Consider the following 22,047-nt stretch of genomic DNA (forward strand, 5'->3'; position numbering starts at 1 on the left):
TCCATGCTACTTGGATAAGCCTTCTTTACTAAAGTGGGGTTTCTCAATTAAATGTGACTGTCTTTGGCAATTCAGGCCATAAGCAAGCGATGAATAAAATGGGAATTGGGTTGGAAATAATTGGTTTGCACAGTTTTTTTTTTCCAGATGATGCAAGCAGATGGATCTTTCATGCTTTGCTCATAGGGATGGGCGAGGAGATTTTTAGCATAGTAGGTCCTGATTCTTCCCATCCTGGCCTGTTCAAATACACCTGTGTGGTATTCTGATCCATTCATTCAGTTTTGTAAAGTTGGAAGTTTTGGATATACGTATTTTCATATACAGCATATAAATTCCAATGAATAAGATCTGTGTATGCAGGATCAGCCTTTCCTGATGTTTTTCCGTGCTATGAAAGATAGGTCCAAGAATCTTCAGCAACGTATCACGTGATTGGAAAGTTCTAGAGCCACTTTATCTGGGCTTCAAAAATCTACCTAACCAACAAATGACAGCAGGCAGATATAATAAATCCTATCTCTTTACTACCAGAATAAGTGCTTATATGGAGTGCTGTAGTTCATATGTGGTAGCTCGTATCTTTCGGGTTGCAAAAAACAAAAGAAATAAAGTCGTGTTATTCTAAGCACGTCATTGAAGGTTTTGTATTTGTTTAAAACAGCCAACAGCTGTGGTTGGGAGGGGCTGATTTTTCACTGGAATGGTGGTGCCTAGGAAAGGAATATACTCCAGCACTTATCAAAATGATTCATCCTGCTTTTAGCCCTGAAATTAATCTTCCTGCCAGCAATTATTTTGACAAGAGTATGATCCAATTTCTCTGGAGTTTCTTGCAGGTCAGTCTTCATTTTGCAAATCAACTGAGCCACGTAACTTGCATTGATTCTGCCTTCGCCTTTCAACAGGGCCAGACTGCTTCAGAATAATTTTCTTTGAATGCTAGAAGTTTGAAACTAAAGGCAGCTGAGCCCACTTACTTAAGCTATCTTTAAAAATGTTGTCAAACCCTGCTTATTTTACCACCCTCCAAATTAATACGATGCACTTTTAAGAAGAGGGACGGCTAATAAAGTTCTTAAAGCTAAATTGGACCAGGGATGAGAGATTTGAGTAGCTGCAATACTCTCTGTGCTACAGTTTTTAAGAATCTCAGCATATTCTCACATTACAGAAAAAGAGAGATCTTGTCAGCATGCCATCTCAAAGTTTGTGTATTCGCAGAGGATATAAAAACATCTATGGGTGTGAATGGGTGGAACATATTTTCTTTTAAAGTGATGTCTGCTTACAGCAGTTGCTTACATGCTGGCTGGGGAATTTTTGGAGCTGAAACCCACATGTCTTATGGTTGCCAAGTTTGAGAAACTCTGAATTACAGAAACAGGGGAGGTTTGCTAAGCTGTCCTTAGCAAATGGTCTAAGGCAGGGGTGTTCAAAGTTGGGAACTTTAAGACTTGTGGACTTCAACTCCCAGAATTCCCCAGCCAGCATGGAATTCCAATGAATGAAGTCCACAAGTCTTAAAGTTCCCAAGTTTGGACACCCCTGGTCTAAGGAATGGGAAGGAACGCCTATCTTAGCAATAGCAATAGCAGTTAGACTTATATACCACTTCATAGGGCTTTCAGCCCTCTCTAAGCGGTTTACAGAGTCAGCATATCGCCCCCAACAACAATCCGGGTCCTCATTTCACCCACCTCGGAAGGATGGAAGGCTGAGTCAATCTTGAGCTGGTGAGATTTGAACCGCTGAACTGCAGATAGCAGTCAGCTGAAGTGGCCTGCAGTACTGCACCCTAACCACTGCGCCACCTCGGCTCTTATAGACCCGTTATAGACCTGAAAAGTAGAAATAGGCATTTAAAATACATTTCAGTGTTTCTAAACATTTCCTGATTTTGTGAAATTTATGTATTGCAATTATTGCTGATGAATTTATATAAAACGACAGAAAATACAAGACACATCCAAAATATGTTATTTTTCACATCTTCAGTTTGATTTTCATCTAGGGAAAAGAATTGCAATTACTGTGCAGTCCAGAAATATAGTAGCTTTATTATGATCCAAATATATGAATACAGGATAGTAACAGTTTTTTGGTCTTATGTCATAACAATGTTCCCCATGCCAAAGAAATTTCTTTATTGGTTAGATTGTACTATATCTGTTGGGATTCTTCTTGAGTACCAAAAATGCTAGTGATATGATGCTTTGTTCTTGAGAATTTCATCTTTTCTTGTATAGGTTTGCTGTTGTGACTCAGCAGTTGTGACTTCTGTGAGTCTTTTCGGGATGCAAGATTAATTATGCAGCTGGGGCTCGTTAGGGGCATATTCTGGGGATAAAAGGACGGATGGTGCCACGCCCTGGTTGCAGGAGTCAACGTTCCTTGGTTCGTTCAACATTGATTGATCATCAGTCGTGGTTTATGTAAGATACACTTGGAGAAGTGCTTTGTTTTCTGTAACCCTGATTCAAGGGTACACTTGGAGAAGTGCATTGCGTTGTAAGAGTTTTTGTTTAGTATTCTGTTATCTCGTCAGAGACTGTATTTATATTATTTTTGTGCTCCAAGCCAGTCTGAGCCGAGCACTGATAAAGAGAGTTCCTTTTAAGTTGTTTGCCTGTCGTCTGTTTAACGAGCGGAGAAGGGGGGAACAGAACAGCTTGCCATATAAGAGACTATAAATTCAAAGTTTTGATCCTGAAAGGACCATTTCAACAGATTCTTATAGAGCTTGCAAAAGGAAAAACTGAACATTTGATTGCACCTTAATATTAATATTGCCAAACATGTTTTTGTTAACATCTATATTGCTATTTTGAATGCACAAACTCCTGTTTATTAATGACTGACAACCTCAGACAATTTAGTTTTCAGTAAATCATTCTTGCAGAAATGATTTCTTTCCCGGCCTATCGTATCTTGAGGTTGTGATATTCCTCTGGATATATGTACAAGTCATCACATCCAAAATGATGGGTGTGTCTATTTGTCCCACTTAAACACAACAGGAGCAAGATGCAACTTACTGGTCCAGTTTTCTCAATTTTTATGACACGCGGAGCCATAATCTAACCATGTTTGTTTGGAGCGCATCACATATTACTCTTAAGATAATTGGCTAATGTGTTGCTCCATGTGTCATATGAACCTAGCAGATGATGAATTGCTATGCAATGTGGAATGGTTCAAAACTGAGCTAGAGATTTGTGCAAGGCAGATTTTGGATGAAATGAACTCATCTTTGAGCATACATGCTATCAAGGTCCTTCTGAGCTCCCCCTTTCAGTACAACTTAGTCTGGTTCTGCAAGTTTATTTAAATGACCTGGGTACCCTTTGCGCAAGAAGATTCTGCTGTGTCTCTGTCTAGCTGAACAGTTTTTGACCTACATCGGAAGAGAAGGGTGGAGATTAAGCCTAACAAGGCAGTAGCAATCGCCTTTTCTATTCAACTTCTTTTGCAGAAGTAGACTTCTCTTCACTAAACCCCCAAAGTGTAGATTGGAATCTATCTGTAATGTCTTTTTCCCCCCACATGACTTCATGGATCTCCTGGCTCCAGATCTTCCACAAGAACCCAGCGGAGCTGCTCCATGGTGAAGAAGTTGGAGATCTTGGTGAAAATTGCTGCCAGCTACAGAGCTATCAAAAGCATCATCTGAGGTAATCTTCTCATTGTTGCCATAAGAATATGAGCACGGTTAACCACACTTGAACACTGGCAGAGGCCCATGAACTTTAAGAAAAGTACCCAGGGGCATTGGAAGAGCATCACAACATTTTTAGCAGCTGGCGCCCATCTGACACAGAGACAAACTTGCCATAGAATCAAATTATTCTTAAGTACTAGGAACCTCTCTCCCGTAGCTTTATATTCTTCCTGCTGCCACCTTAAAATTTTCAGATGGAGACTTCTTATTCTAAACGCAAGACTCTTTCCAATGGTGACGTTCCGAAGGAAATAGACAATTTTGTCCTCCCAAAACCCGATGTGAAAATTATTATAACATGTGTGTGTGTCAAATGAGTCATAAGTCACAAATTCCCGTGCGCCTGCAAAAGTCCGTGACCCGTCAAAACCGCGGTAGACTAAAGCGCGCCCGATTAAAGCGTGTACGTGACGTCATCAGCAGCGCGACGAAAAAAATTAAAAATAAATGAAATTAAAATTAAAATAAAATTAAAGCAAGCCGATTCACATAAAGGTGAGGGTTAGGTTTAGGGTTAGGTTAAGGGTTAGGGTTAGGTTTAGGGTTACGTTAAGCGTTAGGGTTAGGTTTAGGGTTAGGTTAAGGGTTAGGGTTAGGTTTAGGGTTACGTTAAGCGTTAGGGTTAGGTTTAGGGTTAGGTTAAGGGTTAGTGTTAGGTTTAGCGTTAGGTTAAGGGTTAGGGTTAGGGTTAGGTTTAGGGTTAGGTTTAGGGTTAGGTTTAGGGTTAGGTTAAGGGTTAGGGTTAGGTTTAGGGTTACGTTAAGCGTTAGGGTTAGGTTTAGGGTTAGGTTAAGGGTTAGTGTTAGGTTTAGCGTTAGGTTAAGGGTTAGGGTTAGGTTAAGGGTTAGGTTTAGGGTTAGGTTTAGGGTTAGGTTAAGGGTTAGGTTTAGGGTTAGGTTTGGGGGGGTTAGGGTAAGGTTTTCGCTTTAATTTTAAATTTACCGCTCACAGCGTGATGTTTTCATCGTGCTGTGATGACGTCACGTACGCGCTTTCGTCGAGCGCGCTTTATTCTATCGCGGTTTTGTGGTGGAACCGCAAAAGTCCACCCACCTCTTATTCCCGTCCATTTCTCTTGACTGTTAGTAGCTCAGGTTTTTGTAGACAGCTTAAGCTTGTAACAAATCTTTATGCTGATTTGAACTGCCCGAATCTCCTGATTTCCCTGATCCTTGACATGTTTCTGTCATGAATTACGACTTAAAAGCAATTAAGAAAATGAACAGATATGTAGTGATGAACACTACAAATGCACACTTAGCACGGCGGCATTATCCCCAAACCTGTTTTTTAGATTTTTCTAGACATTCAGCTTGTCTCATTAATTTGTTTCTGGACAACCATTTACACTGGCACATTAAAAAAAAAATGCTTAAAAATGCATGCCCTTCTGTGGGTGCAGAGAATTTGCAGAAGTGGGGTATTTCATTTCAATGCTTGCAGCTTATTTCTCATTCTTTCAATAAGGCTAGGAAAAAACATCCTGAAATTGTACTATTAAATTTTGTAGCAAAATGGGCTAATTTTCTGCAATATAATTTCCGCCTTGATTTGGGTTTTTTTTTCTTTGAGGGGTGGATGGATGGTGGGGAGTGTTTTAAAGCTGAATTGAGAGCACAGGACTTCCATGAAGCAAAGTGTTCCTATACCAGAGAGGGCTGAAAGCCCTATGAAGCGGTATATAAGTCTAACTGCTATTGCTATTGCTATTGATGAACGGCGGGAAGGGATTCAATCCGATATCTTGTGTGCTACATGCTAGGCTAATCTCTCTGTTATTCAGAATGGGGCAACGGAGATGCCCGTTCGCCTTTGAAACTTTCCTCCTTTTGAACCTTTAAGGTCACTGCTGTTGTCCAGAATTTCTTAAAGGTGCCAAATGGGGCAGTCAGTTAAATTTCTATGCATCCTCTCTTTATTTGTCAACTTTATAAGTAACTTATCCCGATTCTAGGTGGCATACAAGTTGAAAACAACATTCAATTGTATAAAAAAGAAATCCCAAGGAGTTAAACATTAAAGACATGATACAATCCTCCCCCCCCCCTTCCAGCCCCCAAACTATCTACCCCTAAATGAGATGTTGAAAGAAACGTCCTTCTGGGTTCGGCTCCAAGTGGGGGAAAAGACACTGGAGACATGGAGGCTGCTTGGAAAGATGGTTTATTGTTGGACAGGGCCACATGGCTTGAGCCCTGAACAGAAAAGGGGATCACATGCTTCAATGTTGGTGGAGAAGAAGAGAAGGGCCGAAGGAGGGGCTTGCTAGGCTTTTTAATACCCTGTTTAGTCCCACCTCTCTGTTTCCTGTTCCTGTGTAAGAAATGTATTCTGATTGGTTGTCAGACTCCCATGGGGCCATGCAGGAGGCTACTCTCTAGGCTGTTTTGAATCCAGGTATAGATGAATTCTCAGATGCCATGTGGAGAGTTCAGTAATATCGCTTCCCCCTGCAGCTGCAGTGGAGAAGTCTTTATTATGTAAAGTGGGCTAGCCTGGCCTCCTCAATGGCCTACTGACAAAGTGTGGATGGGCAGGAAGCTACAGGCAACTATTCTGTCTTTTAAAGCACGTTTCTTTCTTTTCACATCCAGAGAAATATTCTGCCTTTTCAATATTTCCTAGGATATTTCATTTTTTTCTGGGAGAGGGCTGGATGATAACTTCCCACAGAGACTTCAGGGCTCATTTAAAAGATGGATACTGTTGTAAGAAAGGGGCCTAGATCCATCAGAAGCAATGCTGGACGGTTTTTCAAATGGGCAGGCCCTGTGCCTGTTATCCAAGCCAAAGTGAAGGTGGTTACAGTACTTAAAACATTAGAAGTATTTATTGTATTTTATTTTAGACAATTCATATAGTCACCTACTCCCTCACGGCAGAGGTGGGTTGCTCCCAATTTTACTACCAGTTTGCTTTAGCAATAGCAATAGCAATAGCAGTTAGACTTCTATACCGCTTCATAGGGCTTTCAGCCCTCTCTAAGAGGTTTACAGAGTCAGCATATATTGCCCCCAACAACAATCTGGGTCCTCATTTTACCCACCTCGGAAGGATGGAAGGCTGAGTCAACCTTGAGCCGGTGAGATTTGAACAGCCGAACTGCAGAACTGCAGTCAGCTGAAGTAGCCTGCAGTGCTGCATTTAACCACTGCGCCACCTCACCTGCATGTATGTGTGTCTGTGTGTGTGTTGCATTTGTGCTGATAAATAAATAAAGGGAGACTAGTATAGATCTATTTCAAGCTATTTAGCTCTCATCAGCTAGCTATACCCTTACTGGGATTTGAACCCAGGGTACGGCTAGCTGATGAGAGCTAAATAGATTGAAATAGATCTATACTAGTCTCCCTTTATTTATTTATCAGCACAAATGCAACTCAAATGTAGCAAAAGGCAACATACATACATACATACATACATACATATTGAAAAGCTGAAACCTTTCCCTACCTCTAGAGGGACCACCAGGATCAATGATTAAATAGCTTGGCTGGCTTTGGAAAATTCACTCGGCTTTGTTAAAGTTTCATTAGCAATTTTGTTGGGCAACAAAATACTTCCTGTATTCCCCAGAACAATGACGAAAGACTTAAAAATTAGACACGCAAAGACAGCCGAGATTGTTTAGGTTGGCTCCCTTAAATTCTGTTTTTGGCAGGTTCTAAGAGGAAGTTTGTTGTGGGGAAGGAAAAATAAATGCATGATGAAGGCAAAATATCTCTGTTTACATGCATGGAATAAATAAGAAAATACTGTTTCCTTTACCAAGATTATAGCATATCTTAAGCCATCATGTATTATACAGCATTTAACAATCGTTTACAGGATAAATCGTAGTGGCTGAGTTCGTATTAAACTATAAACCATGATTTATAAACTCTGGAGGTTAAAATCAGGCAACACGTTAAGTTACAAGGAAGCAAACATTTTGACTTAATATGCAATGCAAATCCTGCCTTAATGGGTTACTTGAATCAAGTGAAGGGTAAGGAAGTAGAAGAATATGACATTGATAATAATAATGGCTTACAATCAGCTCTCTTGTGGCTGGAGGGCTGAAGAATATTGATGCTGAAAGAAAATATTAGCCTATTGCCTCTATTCATTAATTGAATTATTTGGGGCAAACATGTCTCTCTCCTGTGTGGCTATGCTAAGAGTTTCAATTTAGTGCAAATGAGTGGAAATTAATTGCAACAGTGCTAGTTGTTCTAGTTCTTAAACTACTTATGACAAATTCACAAGCAGAATCACTGAAATTTGTAATTCCCCGTATCTCTCAAAATACCCTTTTATTATAATTTTGGGGGCATAGAACTTTCACATGGATTTTTACCCCTCTCCAATTATTGGAGATTGCCAAACTCAATGGTGTCACGTGAGGTATCAGGACGTTTTTCCTTTGCGGAGCCAGGGTGGGTGTGGCCTACACATGATGCTTCTGGCCCGCGGGCCGCCGAGGTGGCGCAGTGGTTAAATGCAGCACTGCAGGCTACTTCAGCTGACTGCAGTTCTGCAGTTCGGCGGTTCTAATCTCACCGGCTCAAGGTTGACTCAGCCTTCCATCCTTCCGAGGTGGGTAAAATGAGGGCCTGGATTGTTGTTGGGGGCGATATGCTGACTCTGTAAACCGCTTAGAGAGGGCTGAAAGCCCTATGAAGCGGTATATAAGTCTAACTGCTATTGCTATTGCCAGGCCTGGCCTGGACAATTCCCTGAAGGTTTCTTGACAAGGTTTTTCACAAGTGGTTTTGCCACTGCCTCCTTCCTAGGACTGAAAGTGACTGCCCCAAGACACTCAGCTGGCTTTCTACTGTGGGAAGTTATTACCCAGCCCTCTCCCAGAAAAATGAAATATCCTAGGAAATATTGAAAAGGCAGAATATTTCTCTGGATGTGAAAAGGAAGAAACACGCTTTGAAAGACAGAATAGTTGCCTGTAGCTTTCCTGCCCATCCCCGGTTTGTCAATATGCCATTGAGAAAGCCAGGCTAGCCCACTTTACATAATAAAGACTTCTCCACTGCAGCTGCAGGGGGAAGGGATATTACTCAACACTCCACATGGCATCTGAGAACTCATACCTGTATTCAAAACAGCCTAGAGAGTAGCCCCCTGCATGGCCCCATGGGAGTCTGACAACCAATCAGAATACATTTCTTACACAGGAACAGGAAACAGAGAGGTGGGACTAAACAGGGTATAAAAAGCCTAGCAAGCCCCTCCCTCAGCCCTTCTCTTCTTCTCCACCAACATTGAAGCGAGTGATCCCCTTTTCTGTTCAGGGCTCAAGCCACGTGGCCCCGTCCAACAATAAACCATCTTTCCAAGCAGCCTCCATGTCTCCAGTGTCTTTTTCCCCACTTGGAGCCGAACCCAGAAGGACGTTTCTTCCAACAGTACCTAAGAACTGTAAGACTTAAGGCAGGATGTAAACTTAATCCTAGATAAATACTATTATTTACATAGTATTTAACTAGGACTAAGTTTACATTTTGCCTTAGGTCTTACAGTTCTGTCTTAGATACAAAGGCAGCTGAATGAATTTTGCATTTGTACATCCTCTAGGAAAGGTGGACACAATATCTGGCCTCCAAATAATATTCACCCATTATACAAAGGTCTGCAAAAATTCTTGCCAGATGTAATTTTTAATATAAAAGAGTTAAAAAAAAAATAGACATCCTCTAGACCAGCGATGGCTAAACCTTTCGGTGCTGAGTGCCGAAAGCACACATCTGTGTGTGAAAGTGTGCGTGCACATCCATAACGTAATGTGCGTGCACGCTCCCATGCACATCCCCACCTGCGTGTGTGACTCCCTGTGTGCACCCTGCCCCCTCGCATGCACGTGTGAGCCCCTGTGTGTGTGCCCTGCTCCCACTCGTGTGCGTATGTTTCCCGCATATGCCCTTCCCTCCCAGAGACCCCAAAACCAGCTGGCCAGCGGGAAGCGCGCATGCATGCGTGGTGGAGCTGAGCTGGGGGTGAAGGCTGGAGTGCCTGGGGAGAGGGCTCTGCGCACCACCTGTGGCACGCGTGCCATAGTTTCGCCATCACGGCTCTAGACAAATTTGGTACATGCGAATTGCATTCAGGCAGGATTTGTGGGATTTGTGCAACAATACTGACGTGGTTTCTTCTAGAACAGTGTTTCTCAACCTTGGTGACTTTAAGTCCTATGGACTTCAACTCCCAGAATCCCCTATGCTGGCTGGGGGATTCTGGGAGTTGAAGTCCACAGGACTTAAAGTCGCCAAGGTTGAGAAACACTGTTCTAGAATGTTTAATCAACTTCCCAATCCGCCTAACAATAATGGTCAACCTTGTAAATCAAAACTAGGATGGATCTTCAGGTTCTAAGATCAAACCTGCTGATGTGCAGAGAAACATATACGTCGGAAAGTTTTCAAACCTCATGGAATTTAATTTTAGGCTTTTACAATCAAGTCAAAGGTCATTTTTGCCCTGACACATTGCAATATGCTTGGGATAAGCCAAATACAATTTTCAACTGTGCTGCAAATTATACCTGAAGCCCAATGGGGGGGGGGGGAGAGTGTCTTTGGGGTGTTAATCATGACTGACATCTTGACCTTTTAAAGTACACTCTTGCCTAATGGGATGCAAATTTTATTTTTTTCTTTAATTGGAAGGGCCTAAGTTTTGTCTGCAGTTTATGTTGAACCTCCAAACCTGGCTTGCTATTTAAAACGATGATTTGGTTAAATACTGCAACATCTGATGGGATGCATTCATATGGCTTGATTAAAGTCAGAATCCAGAAATAAACTCTATTTGGGAAGTAGTATATATTGTTTGAACAATAGGAAAACTTGCTGTAACATGGAATCTATGCACACGTGTGTTAAATGGCACATTACAGATATTAAGACAAAATTCTAGTCTGATGAATGGTATCTATACAGAGATTTGCAAATCGAGAAAGAACTAGGAATGGATTCTATTCATTTATAAGATTTATAAGGCCGCCCAGCTCATCCTTTTATGTGTCTTTATCTATCTGGAATAAGAATTATTCTGTGAGCCCAAAACTGTGGCAGGAAAAAAAGGAAGCTTCAAGCTTTTACTAAGATGGGCAACCGAAGTATAGGAATCAAACATTCCAGGGAATAGGTGTGAATGCAAAGATTGATAGGAGAACCAGATCTAAGAGTTGTTTGGAAGCAACGTATATGAACATTGCTTAAAATAACAATTTTATAAAATACTGTGCGCTTCATGTTAAAAGGTTGTCATTTGAATTTGAAATGAACTATGTGGCTGAGCTGTCTCGCTCCCTGGGGATTTCTTTATTGGTAGGGGTTAATTAATCAGTGAATCGTTAAATAATTTAACTTTATAACTCCCACCTCTCTCCCCTCCCTTCCTATATACATAGCTGCAAGGTGCTTTTCCACAAATGTGGACAACTTATGATTAGCATAAATGCTGGCTTGCCAAGGCAACTAAGTTTTCTTTTTTTTAAATCAGGACTCTTAAGCATAACAGATCATTTTATAGCAAAAAAAAAAATGTTTTACCAATTCTTACTAATAGTCATTTGATTTGGGATGACGGGAGCTGTATTTCAGTTGTCTGGAGCCACCAGCGAATTGCTTTGTGGTACAAATTTTGCCATTAAGGTTCCCCCCCACCCCTTGGCTGGTACATTGCTTTAGCAGATGAAGAGAAACAGATTTTGGAAATAAATGCCTTCTTCTCTGTATGTAATAATATGTACATAATACATGCTAATCTATGATTACCAATGCATGTTTGTTTTAGAATGAGGATTCTAGTTCTTTTCAAGAAAAAAAAGGGGGAAGTTATGTCCTGGTGTAAATAAAAGTGCCTTGATTTCTTTAGCAACAGAAATGCATCAGAGGTGGGTTCCTACCTGTTTGCACCTCTTCGGTAGAACCGGTTCGTCAAATCTACCGAACCGGTTAGAAGAGGTTCCACCAGTGGACCCGGAAAGCAGGCCACACCTACAGAAGAGGCTCCAAACCTTTTTTTGAAACCCACCACTGGTCCTTGGATATGATTATTCTACACTATCATGCTCCTATTTATAAAACTCAGTGCCTCTGGGAAAGGTAAGGATGACTACTGTGTTTGTGGTGCAATCAGAACATTGCGTGTGTTGAAGTTGTTTTAATGCAAACCAAAGATGCCTTTTGAAAAACACGTTGACATCCTATTCTTATGCATGCCACTGCTGTGTGTGAGGTCATTTAAGGTGGTTCTGACAAGTGTCGTCGGCATCTTCATATCCGGACACATGGGTGGCAAGCCACTCCCACCCGGTCACATGGCCAGAAAGCCACTCCCACAAAGGAGGCCACACCCACAGAACCATTTTTGAAACCCACCACTGAAATGCATGATAGTCTGAATTTTCTGCTCCTGCTTAATTTACCTGGTTTAGGAGTTTCTTAGGCTTAGAACCAAGGATTTCTGTCTTTGACTCAACTCTAGAAAAGTGAGGGGCCTCCAATCCAAAGTTCAAAAACCTTTAAACATCCTGAAAATCTAAAGGGGTAAACCGGGTAACCATGTCATCAAATCTCTAAATATACGAAGGAGTTTATGGTGGAAAGCGGGATAAAGGGGAAACTAAGGGGAAGTAGTATGAACATGGACAAAATCCCAAGCAAAGTCCAGAAAGCTTGATGAAGTAAGTTAACGAGTAGAAGTTTGAGTAAGAACTTGGATTTCAGAGCATGCTTAGAGTTCATGGCAAAGAGGAAATTTAATCATAAAGACAAGTTGAAACATTTGGTTTTAAATAAGAGGTACCTTAATATTTAAATATCCTAAACTGCTGTAGGAAGTTAAAAAACCCACCCCTCTCCTAGAAGAATGAAATATCCTAGGAAATATTGAAAAGGCAGAATATTATATTTCCCTGGATACGAAATGGAGAAGCGTGTTTTAAAGACAAAGTAGCTCCCTGCGGCTTCCTGCCCATCCCCCTTTGTCAATGGGCCATTAAGATGCCCAAGCCAGCCTATTCTACATAACAAAGACCCCTCCCCTTCAGATCTAGGGTGATGGGATTAAGACATGATTGTATTAGCCCTTTACCCAACTCGCCATATGCCATCTGAGAACTCAACCAAACTTGAGACTCAAAACACAGCCCAGAGAGTTGCCCCTGCACTTTACATAATAAAGACTTCTCCACTGCAGCTGCAGGGGGAAGGTATATTGGAACGTTACTCAATTCTCCACATGGCATCTGAGAACTCATCCATACCTGGATTCAAAACACAGCCTAGAGAGGAGCCCCCTGCATGGCACCATGGGAGTCTGACAACCAATCAGAATACATTTCTTACACAGGAACAGGAAACAGAGAGGTGGGACTGAACAGGGTATAAAAAGCCTAGCAAGCCCCCCCTTCAGCCCTTCTCTTCTTCTTCACCTAACACTGAAGCATGTGATCACCTTTTCGGTTCAGGACTCAAGCCATGTGGTCCTGTCCATCATTAAACCATCTTTCCAAGCAGCCTCCATGTCTCCATATCTTTTCCCCCATTTGGAGCCGAACCCAGAAGGACATTTCTTCCAACGCTACTTAATAGGGACATTTATAGTACATAATTTAGGTCTTTGGGTTAATATGCTACTGAGTGGGGGTATTTCAGATTTAATACAATACAATAGCAGAGTTGGAAGGGACCTTGGAGGTCTTCTAGTCCAACCCCCTGCCTTCTTGTCTTAAAGACTTCCAGTGTTGGGGCATTCACAACTTCTGGAGGCAAGCTGTTCCACTGATTAATTGTTCTGTCAGAGAATTTCTCCTCAGTTCTAAGTTGCTTCTCTCCTTGATTAGTTTCCACCCATTGCTTCTTCTTCTACCCTCAGCTGCCTTGGAGAATAGTTTGGCTCCCTCTTCTTTGTGGCAACCCCTGAGATATTGTAAGACTGCTATCACGTCTCCCCTGGTCCTTCTTTTCATTAAACCAGACAAACCCAGTTCCTGCAACCGTTCTTCATATGTTTTAGTCTCCAGCCCCCTAATCCTCTTTGTTGCTCTTCTCTGCTCTCTTTCTGGAGTCTCCACATCTTTTTTACATCGTGGTGACCAAAACTGAATGCAGTATTCCAAGTGTGGCCTTACCAAGGCATTATAAAGTGGTATTAACACTTCACGTGATCTTGATTCTATCCCTCTGTTGATGCAGCATAGAACTGTGTTGGCTTTTTTGGCAGCTGCTGCACACGGCTGGCTCCTAAGGTGGCGCAAGGTGGCGCAGTGGTTAAATGCAGCACTGCAGGCTACTGCTAGATCAGCAGGTCAGCGGTTCAAATCTCACCGGCTCAGGGTTGACTCAGCCTTCCATCCTTCCGAGGTGGGTAAAATGAGGACCCAGATTGTTGGGGGCAATATGCTGACTCTCTGTAAACCGCTTAGAGAGGCCTGAAAAGGCCTATGAAGCGGTATATAAGTCTACTGCTATTGCTATTGCTATTTAAATGGTCGTCCACTAGGACTCCAAGATCCCTCTCACAGTTACTACTATTGAGCAAGGTGCCACCTATACTGTCCCTGTGCATTTCGTTTTTGTTGCCTAAATGCAGAACCTTACTCTTTTCACCATTGAATTTCGTTTTATTAGATAGTGCCCAATGTTCAAGTTTGTCAAGATCCTTCAGTATCTTAAGCCTGTCTTCTGGAGTGTTGGCTATTCCTGCCAGCTTGGATTTATTTCTTACATGTCCCTTATTTTTATGTGCTATTTAAAAGTAAGTCAGGGGGGCCACTTCAGTTATCAGTATTATCTAAAGCTATCAAAATGTATTACGAAACTATTCCATCAGCTTCAGCATATTCTCAATATAGAATAGAACAGAACAGAATCAAATTCTTTATTGGCCAAGTGTGATTGGACACACAAGGAATTTGTCTTTGGTGCAGATGCTCTCAGTGGACATAAAAAGAAGAGATACATTTGTCAGGAATCATAAGGTACAACACTTAATGATAGTCATAGAGTACAAATAAGCAGTCAGGAAACAATCAATATCAATATAAATCATAAGGATACAAGCAATAAAGTTACAGTCATAAGTGGGAGGAGATGAGTGATAGGAACGATGAGAAGACTAATAGCAATAGTAGTGAATACTTAGCGAATAGTTTGACACTGTTGAGGGATTGTTTTTCTGTGTTCCTAGTAATAGGTTCTAGTCCTTTTAGTCTAGACCATGAGTTCTAGATCAGCTGGTGAGGAGACAGCAAGGAGGAGCTAAGCTCAATTTAAAGATGTTGTCAATTTTCTATTTTTTTTTTCAAATATATTTTAGACTGTTTTTGTTAAAGATTTATACCGTGTATGGGTTCTGGGAAGGCTGGGGGGGTTGGGGGGAGGGTGGGAGGGAGGGATGAATATTAGGCTTGACGAGGGGTGTTAGATTTTAAAGCAATATGATTGCACATGTATACTGTCTTCTCTTATTTTTTTCTTTAAAACTAAGATATGTTAAGTATATTGATATGGAGGCATAAATACCATCAACATAGAATGGAGTTTGCTCAGAAGCTGAAATGCACCAAGTGAAGGAGAGGAAGAGTGGGAAACAGAGGAGAGAAGAAAGATAGGAAGAGAGGGATAGGAGAGAGGGTAAGGGGGGGAAGAGGAGGAGGATAAGGAGGAGTGGAATGAAGAGAGGAGAAGGAGAAAGGGAGGGGAAGTAGAGCAGAAAAGGATGATGGAGGGAAGAAAGGAGGTAGGAGAGAGGTAGAAGGAAGAGGTGTATGGAGAGCAGAAGAGCCAATAATGGGTTTTTATCTTTCTGGGCGTTGATGGCAAGAGGAACTGATGTAATTACTACTTAATACAATAGGACATTGGCTATGTAATAGTATACATGTGATTATATGTTGTGAAAATGGAAAATAAAAAAAGTATATTTTAGATCAGCTGGTGACCTTGGGGAGTCACCCTCTCAAGCCCCTAGGAAGGAGGCAAGGGGAAAAAAGCCTTTTGAAACCTTACGGTGAAAACTACAGGACAATCACCAGGATTCAATACTAACTCAAAGATGCTCTTTGTCCGTCTGTCTCTTGGGCCGTACAAACTATTTACAGGGGGGAAAAAAAACTTCTGTGCTAAGGATGCAAGGTTTAAACTTCATTGCTGCCATGCTTGGAACTGAAACAATCTTAGTCTCCAACTTGATCGATTATGGTTCTCAAATTGGGACTTCTGACAAATCAGGAGCGAGGTTCCGGTAGAGTTTCCACAACGATATTTAGGAGCACCTAAAAACAGATGCCTCTGCAGGGAATTGGCCCAGAGAAGAAAGATGATGAAAACACGTAGAAAAGGGGTGAGGTTTGTATCATTTTGAAAAGCATCACATCCTGTGGAGGACTCTGCACATTGTGTAAGATTTGTAACCCCATCCTGGTATACTTCAGAAATTTGATTTGATTTGATTTAATAAATTTATAGGCCGCCCAATCCCGAAGGACTCCGGGCGGCTTGCAGAAAATAAATTTTAAAAGTGAAAAGTTAAAAACAAACGGAGAAAAACAGATTAAAAGAAAGCACATCATGCACCCAGTCTAATCGGGGCTGGACCTCGGTCAAGAGGTCAACAGTCCCAGGCCTGCCGGAATAGCCAGGTTTTGATAGCCTTTCGGAAGGCCATGAGAGTGGGTAGGGTCCGGATCTCTGGGGGTAGTTCGTTCCATAGGGTCGGAGCAGCTACAGAGAAGGCCCTCCCCCGGGGGGTTCCACCACAAAACCGTGTTCGACTAAAGCGCGCTCGACGAAACCGTGTAGCTGACGTCATCACAGGGTGACAACAGCGCGGAGACAGAAGCACGCTGTAAACGCTAAACCTAAAATTAACACCTAAACCTAACCCCCCTAAACCTAATCCTAAACCTAACCCTAAACCTAACCCTAAACCTAATCCTAAACCTAACCCTAAACCTAACCCTAAACCTAATCCTAAACCTAACCCTAAACCTAATCCTAAACCTAACCCTAAACCTAACCCTTACCTTAACTTGAATCGGCTTGCTTTCAAAGCGCTATTTAAAGCGCCCTTCTTTCTCCGCGCTCGCTGTTGTCGCCCTGCTGATGACGTCAGCGACGCGGTTTAATCGGGCGCGCTTTAGCCGAGCGCGGTTTTGTCGTGCCACGCCCCCGGGGAGCCGCCAGCCGACATTGTCTGGCCGACGGCACCTGGAGAAGGCCCACCCTGTGCGATCTTATCAGCCTTTGGGAGGTATGCGGCAGAAGACGGTCTCGCAAATATCCGGGTCCTAGGCCATGTAGGGCTTTAAAGGTAATGACCAGCACCTTGAATTGTGCTCGGAGACCAATAGGAAGCCAGTGCAGCTCGCGGAGGATAGGTGTAATATGGGTGTATCTTGGTACACCCAGTATCACTCGCGTGGCTGCATTCTGGACTAATTGTAGTCTCTGAACACTTTTCAGGGGCAGCCCCATGTAAATGGAAAGTTACCATTTGTCCAGGCTAGTTCTGACACCACCAGTTTGGAGATGAATTATTTGCCTAACTGGATTTAAGATTTTTTTTAAAAAAATACACGAGTGCATGAGATCCTCCCAAAAGCTAACAGTATATTTAAACTGTCTTCCCCCAATGCTGTAAAATGGAATTACAAAATGAATCTGAATACTGCTAAATCAGATTTATAACCAAGACTGGCAAAGGGAGGGTTGAAGGAGAGAAGAATGAAATTGTTCTTGAACACAAGCACACCCATAGAAAAAAGAAATGCTTACAGCCACACAAACGGCAGCGAGATTTATGTTATCTTTATGCTTTTGGGAGATCAGCCGCGCGAGCGATATTGGGTGTACCAAGATACACCCATGTTACACCGATCCTCCGCGAGCTGCACTGGCTTCCTATTGGTCTCCGGACGCAATTCAAGGTGCTGGTCATTACCTTTAAAGCCCTACATGGCTTAGGACCAGGATATCTGCGAGACCGCCTACTGCCACATACCTCCCAACGGCCAGTGAGATCCCACAGGGTGGGCTCCTTCAGATGCCGTCAGCCAGACAATGTCGGCTGGCGGCCCCCCGGAGGAGGGCCTTCTCTGTGGCTGCTCCGACCCTGTGGAATCAGCTATCCCCAGAGATCCGGACCTTATCCGCACTCATGGCCTTCAGGAAAGCTGTCAAGACCTGGCTATTCTTGCAGGCCTGGGGCTGTTGACCTCATTGTTGAGGTCCAGCCCCCATCAGATTGAGTGCATATGTGATGTTTTAAATTTTTTTCTTTTATTTTTTATTAATTACTCTTCTTTTCGCTTTGTAAGCCACTCGGAGTCCTCCGGGATTGGGCAGCCTATAAATCTACTAACTAACTAACTAACTAACTAACTAACTAACTAACTAACTAACTAACTAACTAACTAACTAACTAAATCTATGGCAATAGAATTAATAAAATAGCACTTTTTTCAAGTAGTTGCAAACTGGCGAAACAGAAATTAATGTGGCTTTACTGTTCTTTTATAATCATCAGAATTATAATTTCACACACCAATCAATTATATCGGCTTATTTAAGTGTCTTGTGATTTTTTTCCAAAAATGGGTTAAAATTAGGGTTATTGACTAATAGTTCAAAGCTGCCTCTACAATCTATGCACCTATGTCATAATCACCATACGGATATTGCATAAACGATTATGCCCATGGCAGGGAAAACGTTTTTGGGTCTGAGATTTTTAACACCGGGAGCAGGCAAAAAAAACGACACATTTTTTTTAAAAACCTGATGATTTCCAGGCATGTTAGAACTGCAAATCTCGCAAAGGTTAACTCATAGCCTGAAATTTGGAAGTTGAAAACCCAGCATGTATGGAGGGCACATTTAGATGGGAAAGATGATTCTACGGAGAAGCATGTTAATGCTTTTTCCTAATTATCCTTAAAAAAATGTTTCCAGAATGGTATTGACTTTGATGTAAACTTTTGGAAAGTGTACAAAGAACATATATTACTAAAAAGGTATTCAAGGGTAAATTGGATGATTATGTGGTCTATGTTTTAAAGGTATGTTTTAAAGGTTGGGTTTTTTCTTCATTCTGATAAGGTAAAAGCATTAACTTTTACAGTAATTAAATAATTAAATGATAAACATTGTTTATTATTGAATTACCAGCACTTCATGTTCATACCTGTGTATCCTTTTAATGTACATTAATGAGTGCTTTTTCTCTGCTTACATTCAAAATACCTTGTTCCTTCCTAAATTATAAGAGTATTTTTTTTATTGTTAAATTAACTGGAATATGGCGAAGAAATCTGCACAAAATGTAGCGTGAAAGCTAGTGGGACCGAGAAGAGATAGGCTACGAAAGATGCAGGGCTGTGCAGAAATGTAATGTATGGTGTCATTTATATTCTGTACCAATGATACTTTATCACATTTCAATCCACATTATTTTATTTAGGAGGGCAACGTTTTCTTAGTTTTCCAGTCAAAAGCGGGGATATTTTAAAAAGAGAAATGTTTTTGGCATACCTGTATAACTGTTACTGAAGATGAGGAACTGCAGCCATAGTTGAAATGAAGGCAAAGTTTTAGCACTGAAGGATTTAAATTCTGTAAGGATAGACTGTTATCTGCAGTTCGGCGGTTCAAGTCTCACCGGCTCAGGGTTGACTCAGCCTTCCATCCTTCCGAGGTGGGTGAAATGAGGACCCAGACTGTGGGGGCGATATGCTGACTCTGTAAACCGCTTAGAGAGGACTGAAAGCCCTATGAAGCGCTATATAAGTCTAACTGCTATTGCTATTTCGGAGAGATGTTAAGTGGAATTTTGCACAAATGTTCTCTTCCTTTCCAACCCCCAAAAGCTGTAAAAAGGAAGGATAATTTTTTGTACTGTAAAGGTAAAGGTTCCCCCACACATGCGTACTAGTCGTTTCCGGTTCTAGGGGGCGGTGCACATCTCCCTTTCAAAGCCGAAGAGCCAGCGCTGTCCAAAGACATTCTCTGTGGTCATGTGGCCGGCATGACTAAACACCGAAGGCACACAGAATGCTGTTACCTTCCCATCAAAATGGTCCCTATTTTTCTACTTGCATTTTTACGTGTTTCCAAACTGCCTGGTTGGCAGAAGCTGGGAAAAGTAATGGGAGCTCACCCCATTAGGCGGCATTAGGGATTCGAACCGCTGAACTGCTGACTTTCTGATTGACAAGCTCAGCGTCTTAGCCACTGAGCCACTGCATCCCTGTTTTTTATACTATATGTCAGAGCCGAGGTGGCGCAGTGGTTAGAGTGCAGCACTGCAGGCCACTTCAGCTGACTGTTATCTGCAGTTCGGCGGTTCAAATCTCACCGGCTCAGGGTTGGCTCAGCCTTCCATCCTTCCGAGGTGGGTAAAATGAGGACCCGGATTGTTGTTGGGGGCGATATGCTGACTCTGTAAACCGCTTAGAGAGGGCTGAAAGCCCTATGAAGCGAGATATAAGTCTAACTGCTATTGCTATTGCTATGTCACCTTAATTCCATTATTACAATTTATCTTGTCACTTTTGCATGAATCCAAACTAAAATTCTTGACCCATGGCTGAGTAGCCTTTAGCTGATCACACCCAGCAAAAGAAGCCATCCTATATATGTAGAGAAGTGAGTCCGATGGTTTTTGCATGGATACATTTTAATTGCAAAAGGAAATATAGTAAATCCTCAGTTCATTATTCCTACCCAGAGTAGCTCGCCCAAAGTAAGAGTAATAAAATTTGGAGAAAATAGGTCAGATCTTTTTTCTGTCTTGGTTAGCAGGTTCTGATAACATAGGTCAGCCATTTCTTTATTAACTTATTATCTGAGAGTGGATGGAGGGAGGAGTAGAAGGAAGGATAGGAAGGAGAGGAGAAAGGAGAGGAATAGGAGAAAGGGAAAGGCAGAGGAAGAATGGGAGAATGTAAGAGTAGGAAAGAGGGGAGGAATGGGAAGAAGAGGGGAAGGGTAAAGGGGAGGAAGGGGAAGGAGAGAAGGGAAAGGAGAGGAGGAAGGAAGGAAGGAGAAAAGAAAGAGAAGAAAGGGGGGTAGGAAGGAGGGAGGGAAGGAAGCAAGGAGGGAAGGAAGGAGGGAAGGAAGGAGAGAAGGAGAGAAGAAAGGGAGGGAAGGAGGGAATGTAGGAGAGAAGGAAGGGGGGAAGGAAGGAGGAAAGGAAGGGGGAAAGGAAGGAGAGAAGGAGAAAAGAAAGGTAGGAAGGAAGGAGGGAAGGAGAGAAGGAGGGAAGGGGAAGGAGGGAGGGAAGGAAGGAGGGAAGGAAGGGGAGTAGGAGAGAAGAAACGAGGGAAGGAAAGAGGGAGGGAGGGAAGAAGAAGTAGGACCGTTGTAAGATAAGAGGGATCTATGGGATGTTAAGAAAGCAATCTTTAAGTATATTGTCAACTGTAGGGAAAATTGTTATAAATACATATTATTAATAACAGTTATGAGATCATATAATTGTGAATGTATATATGAAATTGATAAAATAAAATATTTAACTTATTATCTGGAAAAAAATATTCTATTATGGAAAACCCTAAAATGCTTGAAATGGTGGGAGGGAAGAGAATTTCCAGAAGAAAGGCGGATGGACTCGGTTACAGTGTCCTTGTCTGATAAATTCCAGCTTCTCATAACAGTTTGGGAATCCATTTAGCTCACGTTTCATTCACGTGTCTTCCTCAGCCCTGACATTTAAACTTGGCTTCTGCAGAGACCTGAGCTGGTTTTGGTATTTATGGTGCCTTTTCAAGGTCTTTGTGATAAGATGCTCTTGTCCTGGCTTCAGCTATTTCAAACATTTCCACTCATCTTTTCATTTACATATATTAGTCTCATTGTTTGGTGTCTGTTACTCTAGGGAGCCTAAATTCATGGCAAATCCTTTTGAAGAGATAGATTTTTCCAGAAGAAATTAGGAGCTGTTAATCTTCCTTGCGTTGACTCGCACATATGACACATTGTCAGCCGCAAAGGAAGTCAGGAGAACATTTAAATTTGTAGTTGTTCTTTACACAATTATATAGAGCCGAGGTGGCGCAGTGGTTAAATGCAGCACTGCAGGCTACTTCAGCTGACTGCAGTTCTGCAGTTTGGCTGTTCAAATCTCACCGGCTCAAGGTTGACTCAGCCTTCTATCCTTCTGAGGTGGGTAAAATGAGGACCCAGACTGTGGGGGGCGATATGCTGACTCTGTAAACCGCTTAGAGAGGGCTGAAAGCCCTATGAAGCGGTATATAAGTCTAACTGCTATTGCTATTGCTATTCTCTTAGTGGCAGCTAGGGCTGGCAAGAATGTGCCAGAAA

The sequence above is a fragment of the Thamnophis elegans genome, chromosome 15 (genome assembly GCF_009769535.1).
Source record: "Thamnophis elegans isolate rThaEle1 chromosome 15, rThaEle1.pri, whole genome shotgun sequence".
Classification (NCBI taxonomy): domain Eukaryota; kingdom Metazoa; phylum Chordata; class Lepidosauria; order Squamata; family Colubridae; genus Thamnophis; species Thamnophis elegans.